This window comes from Stegodyphus dumicola, chromosome 11 (genome assembly GCF_044657685.1).
Source record: "Stegodyphus dumicola isolate Sdum_Otavi_A_Nest chromosome 11, ASM4465768v1".
Classification (NCBI taxonomy): Eukaryota; Metazoa; Arthropoda; class Arachnida; order Araneae; family Eresidae; genus Stegodyphus; species Stegodyphus dumicola.
The window spans coordinates 32,507,958-32,517,170 of record NC_140778.1 but is presented as its reverse complement, the minus strand read 5'-3'; the positions used below and the strand labels follow the sequence as shown (position 1 = coordinate 32,517,170).

Genomic DNA, 9,213 nt, shown 5'->3' with positions numbered 1-9,213 from the left:
CTGTTGTGCAGCACGACTTAGTTGCCCATGTTGTATAACGTATTTTGTGTGTTACGCATTGGTAGGAATTCGACAATTGCTCCAGCTTTCTTGGAATCTGCACCTTAGGAAACAGAACTTCGAAACTGCTCTAAGAGAACTATGTGAAAGGTGAATGCGAGTAAAATCATTGCAATTTGACGAGTCCCTCTTTTTTTTTATAGCATCATGATGGCCAAATCGGACTATTCCAGGACTAATGGCATGGAGAGCCATTGAGTAGACATCACATTCACTTCTGGAATGCATATTAAGACGGTACGTCCTGTAGCCCGTACAAGCATGAAGAGAACGCATAACCGGATGGCGGATTGGGGAATGCTTCCATTGACTTAAGTTTGTAGCAAAATAAATTAGGAGGACAAACATGCAGTCGAACCCATCGGGCAATGGCATCCTTTTCAATGATGAGTGTAAATTCAGCATCTACGTATACTGCTATCGCGTGCAGGGCAGCCTATGCGTTTACCTCTGATCATGCCTTGGAGCAACATTTGAAGTGTGCTATGAGGACACCAAATTAAAACGAGAAACAAAGCAAGAAAGATGACTTTCAGGTCTACCTAATGAATGATGACATTCATATTCATTGCCTTCGAAAGACTATGCTAAATATAAATTTATAATTTAACAATAAGAACTGTACTATTCTTCGAAAAGATAGGACAGACGGAAGTGGAGGAGGACTTGCTTTCTTTACTTGCAATAATATTGTCCAATAGAGGGAGATAAAAATTAATCAAATCCAAACCACGGAAATTCAGGCCATGGAAATCCTCGTCCAAAGACACTGCTGCATCCTGATTAACGTGTCTATTACCGAGAAGACTCACGTGCCGAAACCCTCTATAAAATATCTGACGCCCAATCTGACTTCATCCCAGCCATAAGGATGGCATTATCGCCTTATATGAAAACGATACTGCAATTCTCAGCAAATCCACCAATCCGAAAAGAGCCATCCGAAACCTCCAAAATGCGATAGACTATATCTATCTGTGGTTTAACGCTTGAAAATTTAAAATCATTGAAAGGAAATCTACTACAATATATTTCCAAAAGAACTCTTATAATAATTTGGCCATTCCAAATGAAAAATGTGTTAAATATTTAGGCGTTTATCTCGATCAAAAACTAACCCTAACCGACAGAAAATAATAAACCATATACGGTATTGAAGAAAATGCCCTTATCTTGGAAATTTTATCAAGGGAAAGATAATAGTTGCAGGTGTACACCAAGCTCCAATTTTAAGTCCTCTTCTCTTCCTGTTATATATGACAGACATTCGCCCTTAAAAAAGATACTCAATCGGCCTCTCTCACATATGACTTCGCGGTCTGGCACTCCAGCAAAGATATAAAAACTCCAGAAACTAATAAATGGGATCGTAAAATGAACGCAGAGCTTTTTCTGGCACTTGACATGTACATATACCTTCCCATTTCTGAGGAACCAAAAGGACTCATTGTCTTCTGTTGTTTAATTGCAGCTCTACAAGCAATCCTGTATACAAGCTCTCTAATCACCAGCGAATACACTTTCGCCTAAACGATGGTAAATATTTAGATAAAGTCTGTTTTCTTTAGTGATTGCAGCGAATGTCAACATCACAATAACGAGAACGCAAATAAACTGCAAAAGAGACTCAAATTCTTAGCAATAATTATAACGTAAATATTATTTTCTGGGACGAAAATGCCGCGGCCAAATACAAACTGAAGGAACTTTCAATTCCGATAGAGCAGGAACTCCATAACATCAATGGAGATAGACTTTTAACAAAAATTAGAGTGAAACTTAGAACTCGCCATCACAGAGGACTGAAAACTGACACAGTAGATAGGAAAACCTACAGAAACTGTGTAACTGCCCGGACACTGACTTGACCTCTGCACACATTTTTCATTGTCGGACCCTTCTTGCTGAAATGTTAAAAATTTGGGTCTTGTTCATGAAACGAATCCCTACGATAACAACAATTTGCCGATTGCCAAGTTTTCATCTTTGTCCCTGGATATATATAAATAGGTTTCATCATAGGCAAGACAACAAAAACAAACCATATCAAGTATTTCGGCTACCTCCTGTTACGGAATTAGATTATAGCTGTACCATATTTTCTGGACCTGTGTCGCACCATATTTCAACAAGAATGAGAAGCTGTATGTTGCTCACGCTGCCATAAGTTTCCTTAATGAGCAGGGAGAGGGAAAGGTGGACAGAGGAACAGAACTTTATATGGTTTGACTATTTTTGCTCCGTCGCACTGCTGTTCTAGCACTACATCTATTACGGGGTGCACAGCTCCCCCTGAAACCGGCACAGCTAGGAATCCAGTAGACAGTGAGCGATATTCTTACCATTCTCCAACTGGTTGTCGGTCTCAGGCATGTATTCTGCGTTTCATTATATACAATTCTAATTATTTTATTTTGAAATTAATTTTGGTATTTCAATAGTGTTTTGGTGTCGATTTATATTTCGTTGTTCATAGGTATACTTTTATTAGTGTCGCAGAGGAACCTATGGGACTTTGTCTTACATTTTATATATCCTTCTCCCTTTATATGTTTCATATGCATTTATTTCCATAATCTTGAGGTGTCTAAATCGCTGCCTGACTGTCCTAAAAATGGTAACTAAAATGATGTTCCCAAATGTTGCGCAAATATTTGCTCGTTTTGTAGTTGTAGCCTCGGCTAGCAGTATTAAGTATTAGCAGGTGACCTTTCCAGATTTCATATTCATGTTCTGAAATTAAAAAAACATGGTATTCCCAACTTTGTTGTTAATTTTCGATCCTCTGTTGGCCATTTCATATTAGATTATTCCAGAAATTTCTGCTTTACTGCCCGTGCAGTAGATTGAATAAATTACTAATTATTCTATATTGCTATTGATATTGTTTATTATTAAATCTCTATGGCTACACATTACAATAGCAGGCCATTTCATGTTATTAATAACTATAGTTGGCTCCTAATCGTCTGATAACAGAAACCGTTCTCCTATACTGTCGTTGTTTAGCAATAGATCCTGTAACGAGCATGCGCGAACAAAGTATTTTTCTTAATACTAATGTTTTAATAGATTGTTGTTTGTTTAGCTTTTGTACAGCTGCTAATTAAGTGGTTAGATAATGAAGAAATTTCAAAAGAAATTTCGTTATTTCGCAGTGATATTCCACAACTGTGGTCCAATCAGCAGGAGCATTTCTGCAATATTTGAAGTAAATATCTTTTTATTTGTTGTTGGAAGAACTTGCTAATATTAGGAAAATGAGGTCATTAGAGATTAATGTTCTTATACGAAGAAAGGGTCATCTGAAAGCACAAATAACGCGATTGAAGGGCTTTGTGACTAACATAACGATGAATCAAAGTTTGACACTGCAGAACTCGAGTGTAAGCTGGTCAATATTAAAATTAGTTTCAACAAATTTGAAGCATATAAAGATGTGTTTTAAATTCTGAAGATTGGGAAGAGCACAAACAAGATAAGTCTTCTCGGAAATGGAAGTTGACGTCGAGAAATGTGAGGTAAGCTTTATACATTTATCAGAGGAACTGGGCAATATACACAGCAGCAATTATACTGTTTCTCGTAGTAATGTTGCGGCATTAAAAAAGCAAAGTTCAGTTAAACTGCCAGAGATTACCTTGCCTAAATTCAACTGAAACTGCCAAGTAGGGTTTCTTTTTAAAGTTCAGTTTAAATCAATAATCGATGACAATGAATACCGACTGCAAATAACATAGTTTTGTCACTCGGTAGTAAACCGAGTCACAAAACCTATGTTATTTGCAATCGACTCTTGTTGGCCAGGCAAAGAAAACTCAGACTACGGATGAAACTTATGAATCTCTGTGGAAAACGGTAATAGCCAGATTTGAAAATAAACGGTTAATAATTAAAAGTCACGTTACCGAATTATTATCCATATCTAAAATTCATCGCGAATCGCCAAAACAATTGAGACTTTTAATTGACAGAGTGCGCAAGCATCTTCTCGCACTAAAATAAATTAATAGAATTAGATCCTAACCAGTTAATATAATGTTAATCAACTGAATGCTAGAAAATTTAGATAAAGAGTCAAGACATCAGTTTTAGTGCCTTTAAAGTTATTTTTTTCATATATGTAAGTAACCGCGCTTAAAACCCTGGAAAACATATTGTCATCTGCTTTTGATGTAGAGTCAGTACAATATTTGGTTTTGGTTAATTTTGAATGTGGCAAAGCACGGAAGGGCTATATGCCTAAAGGAAGGGATTCCTTCGTAGGAGACGTTCTATGAGAAAGTGCCTTGTATACACTTATATATGGGGAAAACCGCGAAGACGCCCATGCACTAGCCCATTCGGATTTAACCTAGACCGAACTACCACTTTTGAAAAACTCTGCGGATCAGTTAGATGTAGTTTGAGTACAATCAGTTGATTTCTTTAAAATCTGGAGGAACATTTTTGATGCCTACTTATAAATAGCCGAGAAATAGAAAGACGAATGTTTTCGATGCGGTTGAGAAATCAACTAATTTGCAACAAGAAGCAAGAGTGCCATCCTTCTCCGTTAGTAACTTAAGCATAGCCTTGAATCTATCTACCTAACTGAGGGAACACGCTAACAACATCAGAGTGGGTTCGAAATTGTAAGCCACTGATGACACTTTGATGCTAGCGTCTTTCTCTTAAAATGGTTTGATACTAGCCTCTTTTTCTTCGTAATTCAAGAGTACGGCCATATATGCCATTATTAACTGAAGCCAATCCCCCATGCTTTCATAGATTTGTATGCCTTTTGCCTAAAATACCTCTGTTTTACACTCCTTATTCCTCCGTTCTCCCTGCAGAAAATTCCACCTGCCAGAGAGGTCGTCATCATGTGTCTTCAGCGGGACTGTTTAATCTTTTTACGTAAAATGAAATAGAAAAATCCTCACAGACTGAAATTCAAAAAAGGAAATGGTAAGTGGTTTGCCGTATTCTAAATGATGTGTCTTCGTTGTTCAAACTCATGTCATCGGCGGTCATCTGTTAAAGTCGTCGAAAGGTAAAATGGTGTCGATTCGGACTTAAACGAAATGTAAAAAACATGATATTTAAACTTGGTAATGCGATACTGAAAAAGAGATCGATTACTTTCCGTAAAGTACAAATGGAATCTGAGATCTTTACTATTTCTTACTTTTTCTTCAAGTTATTTTCCGCGAAGCTTCGGAGCTCTAAAAATCAAAAGAAAATTTCAAAAAGGATATTATAAAGCATTCACACTAGTTTATTAGTTTTTGTTAAATGAGAAACTATAAAGATACATTTAGTTACAGATTACGTTTTAAACTTAACACGAAGTCATCACGTGTAACAAAGAATGCCGTGCAATGCTTCGCAAACGAAAACAGTTTTCTTATCGAATATTAATTGGATTTAGACAATAATCTTTCTCAACTGAAGGAAACTATAAAAGAATGGTGCTACTTTGGTAGACGGTTGCACGGATTTTGGCGATTTTTTGGAGATTTTCCTTTGGCGAGTAATACAACTTATGGTAAACCCATTGTTGGATAAGTTATTTATGGTAACCGATACTATGTTGTCATTATATTTAAAAAAATAATGCGTTTTATTGTGCATAAATTCCGTGTTTAAAATATTATTTATGGCTTTTAAATATTAAAAATCAATTTAATTTTGCATTTTTATTTGAAATAAAAATTTTATTGTTTATCATATTTTATGAAATTTTATGTTGTGGATGATGTAATCAATGACGTCGCCATACTTTAAAAGTAATTCGTTTTAATATGTATAAATTTAATCTAATGTTTTAAACATTATTTATGGCTCTTAAATATAAAAATACAATTAAATTTTGCATTTTTTAAAAAAATGATTTTATTATGTATGAATTTTTAAATAATTTTAATTCTAGCCGTGATGTAATAAGCTCTCTGATTGGTTATAGAATATTTGTGCATTAACGAGCTGTAATCAGCTCCCTGATTGGTTACTGACAATTTATGCATTTCCGCGCCGTTTTAAAATTTAATTTATATCTTCGAATTCCTTTAAAGATGTTATCTAAATTATGATTCTGATTTTTTATTGTGCTACTTATCAATAAGCAACAGGTTAAACACTCAAAAAAATGTAAGTACATATTTTTCTTTTATTTTATAATTGTATACTTCAATTTTTGTTAAAAAAATTAATACACTATTTTCAGAAATTCCTGAGATAATTATTGTCCATATGTTTTAATGTTAATTATATTCTATATAACGTATTTTAAAGTATTTGAATTTAATAATATTCTAATTCTTTTAAATGTTGGTATGATGGTTTTGAATTCGATATTCAATTTCAGTAATATTTTAATCTAATTAAACGTTGGCTCAATGTTTTTATAGTGGTGTTTTTATTCTCTTCTCTGCTATATGAAAGTAATAATAACCTTACTTTAGTATTTTATACTTATAGTAAATGTATTTATTTACACTTGCCTGCCATCTTAAAAAATGACATTTTCAACAAAAAATTAATCCATTACTTTTAACGATATTTATTTATTTATTTTTTAAGTTTCGAATACTTTACTATGTAAAACAGCGTTTTTCAAGATGGCTGACGTTTGTAAAAATCGCGCCAACAATTCGGCCAACGTAAATCGCCAAAAATCCGTGCAACCGTCTACCAAAGTAGCACCAAAAGAATACTTCTGATGAGGAAAAAAAAATAAATATGTCTGAATGAAAAAATTTGATTAAGACACCATATGACTTCCTGGCGCGGAATATTAATTTATACGCATTTTTGCTGCATTTCTTTTAAACTTATATCTTTGAATTTCATTAGAGCTGGACTTCTCATTGAATTACTTCAGTTCTCACTTCACGATGAGGCAAAATTTCATAAAACCTTAAAATATCTTGATTAAACATTGAAAAATGTATATAAAAAAATAAAACACCAAATACAATTAAAAACCACTAAAAGAAACAGTCTCTACAATTGAAGTGACACTTTTTACGCAAAAACAAACTATTCGGCCAACAGGCGGCAAGAAAGCAGGTTATTCGATGCATAAAAGTTTCGCTTTGGCCCCACTCCGCAAAAGGACACTGAATGTGCAGAAATATTTAACTCACTATTCTACTAAGTTTCAGTTTTAACCAAAAATGGCTGTTATGGTTAAAATATAAGCTTAGCAGCACTTAAACCAATTTTAAATTTTTGATAATTAAACAAATATTGCACGTAGATTAACTAAACTCCTTACGTACACATGTTACGCAAAAACATCGTTAAATTCCTTTTGATAGCTGTCAAAATCTATATTTTGGCTGAAATATTGTAACCGGAATTTTTCGTGATTACAATAGTTCCTTTATTCCGTAAAAAGAAGGAAAAATCTCTTAGAGGACTATAATAAATCATAAATTTTCCATTAATGCAGGATACACAGAAATGTTTCGCACAGCTATTGTAAACATTTTAATGACATTTGGAACAGCGTATTTAAATGAAAAATCTTTCTCAACGTATGTTTCAGCTAAAGGAAAATATGAAAACAAATTAAACGCAGAAAAGGAAATGCCATTACACATAATCAACAGATCTAGACAGCTAGACCTCAAAAGTTCGTGCAAAAAAAAAAAAAAAAAAAAAAAAAAATGGAAGCACACCCCAGTCACTAAATAGACAAGTGTAGTTGTTAACTGTAGTACAGGTTAATGATAATAATGACTAAATTACGTTAGTTTTATGTTAAAATGTTTAAATTAAAAATATTTTTTTACGTAAAGTAAATATAACATATTGATCTACTTTAAATACTGATTTATGCTATATTTTTCTAAAGGTGGGATGGATTTCACCGAAAAACCCTTACAGTTCTTAGTGTTCCTTGAGTCGACAAAGTTTGAAGACCGTTTCTCCACATCTTTTCTCATCTGAGTTCACCATTTTTCATTTTTGGCTTGATTCTTTGCTCTGTCGAAGACCTTTGGACCAAATCTCTTTGGATCAGTGCCTAAAGAATTACGAATCACCCATCATGTCGCACAACCCCTTCAAAGTTACGAACGTCCAGCATGTGTATACTCCTACAAAGTACTATAAAAAGGAATATTTTTATAGGATTTGAGAATCTTCAACTATGTTCTGCAAATATACGATGAAAAGAGTCTGTTACTCTCCGTTGGGACGCCATACTTGTAAAGAGTTATCTTTTCAAATGCTGTATCTTTTGAAGTTTGCAAACGAATATACCCCTCTTTCTCAGCTTTCTGGACGGGAGAAACTTAAAAGAAATTGGCTGACTTAGAATCGGTCAGTTTACTGGCAAACCGCTTTAAATATTGATACGAATTTGGTATTTAAAAAGCTAATGTTAGTTGAATTATAAATTAAATGGTTTCATTTCCCGCGCAGTGCAGCGCGTGACGAATATTAAAAGAAGAAAGCTAAGCCGGAAAATTAAAAATACAAGAGCACGTGCATTTAACATTAAATAAATAATTGTCTTTTTGATTTCGAGAAAGTACCAGAAAATTCTCGCACGCGCTTTTAAAATCTTATAAAAGGAGGAAAACCTCTCGGTGTGTAGTAATTACTTATTTTGTTGTTTGTTTAGAAAACTGCTCTTGTTGACTGTAGCGAATTCGCGGATTAGCTTTCTTTAGCTGTTTTGAATTACGTTATATTGGACATTTGAGTAATTAAAAGATAACTACTGTGAGATATTGTAATACTGCATGATAATTTGAGGAAATTTAAGCATTTTTGTTGAAATAATAATAAATTTTTGTTCATTTTTCATCGAACTTGTGCATTCATTTCGTAACGAACCCGTACGCACGCAACAATATTATAACTTCACTAGCAACAGCTCAGATAATTTTGCTGCACATGCTTGTGTAGTGAAATGTAATGTGCCTAAATTGAAATATTATATTAAAAATTGTTAAATATTCTGTGATAAAAAGAAATATTTTAAACTTTTTTTTTTTTTTTTCAATAAAATGACTGAATTTATAAGGCATTTTCTCCTTCCTTTCTGAGTGCCTTCGTGGTGTAACGTTAGCACAAACGACGCGTATTCGAGAGGTCCAGGTACCTACCGGAGACGCCATTGCTCATTTTTCAAGTTTCCAGCATCAAAATAAAATA

The 9,213-nt window shown here is 33.8% G+C and overlaps 1 long non-coding RNA gene across 1 annotated transcript; it reads left to right on the top strand.

Annotated features, from left to right (window-relative positions):
- Nucleotides 1-2,070: 2,070 nt before the first annotated feature.
- Nucleotides 2,071-8,191, top strand: LOC146993871 (uncharacterized). Its single transcript, XR_015043818.1, has 3 exons — nucleotides 2,071-2,429; nucleotides 4,896-5,010; nucleotides 7,904-8,191. It is a non-coding gene; the product is annotated as an uncharacterized LOC146993871 (long non-coding RNA).
- Nucleotides 8,192-9,213: the final 1,022 nt, after the last annotated feature.